Below are 742 nucleotides of genomic sequence, written 5' to 3'. Positions count from 1 at the left end.
TCTATCTGTAAGTGCATTTTTCTGCAAGCCCGGTGTGTGTGTGTGTGTGTGTGTGTTTGTTCCACCACCAAAGAATGCACTGTTACTAAAACAGGTCTATCAGCTTGTCTCATCGTCTGCATTTAAACAGCTGTGCCATATTGTCTCATTCCAAGCATGGAGAGACAGAGAAAGAGAGAGAGAGGGAAGGGGAGGGGGAAGGAGAGAGAGAGAGAGAGAGAGAGAGAGAAAGAGAAAGAACAAAAGATGAGGACAGACAGAGAGAAGCAGAGAGAGTTTGGAAGCTTTATGTGTCACTAGACACAAAGCAAGAAGAATAACAGGCGGCCTCTCCTAAACAGGTTTGTCCAATTTGCATAACAATGCACGGATTGATAATAAAGAGTAATTAATTCAGAGCAATTAAGTCAGAGCTACTCTACAAGTATTAATAAACGATTCAACATGTAATATAATGTTAGGTATTCATTCGCTAATTGTCACTTTCTTTTGTTTCATGCTTGCAAGGGGTTAGTCCAGAGTTTGGGGGACATTTTTGACCAATTACCATCAACATCATCATTTAACGTCCGCTTTCCATGCTGGCATGGGTTGGACGGTTTGATTGAGAACTGGTAAGCCGAGGAGCTGCTCCAGGTTCTGATTTGATTTGGCGTGGTTTCTACAGCTAGATGCCCTTCCTAACGCCAACCACTCAAAGAGTGCCGCGGACGCTTTTTATGTGCCACCAGCATAGGTGCCA

Source organism: Octopus bimaculoides, chromosome 28 (genome assembly GCF_001194135.2).
Source record: "Octopus bimaculoides isolate UCB-OBI-ISO-001 chromosome 28, ASM119413v2, whole genome shotgun sequence".
NCBI lineage: Eukaryota > Metazoa > Mollusca > Cephalopoda > Octopoda > Octopodidae > Octopus > Octopus bimaculoides.
Note: the sequence above shows the minus strand (reverse complement) of the source record.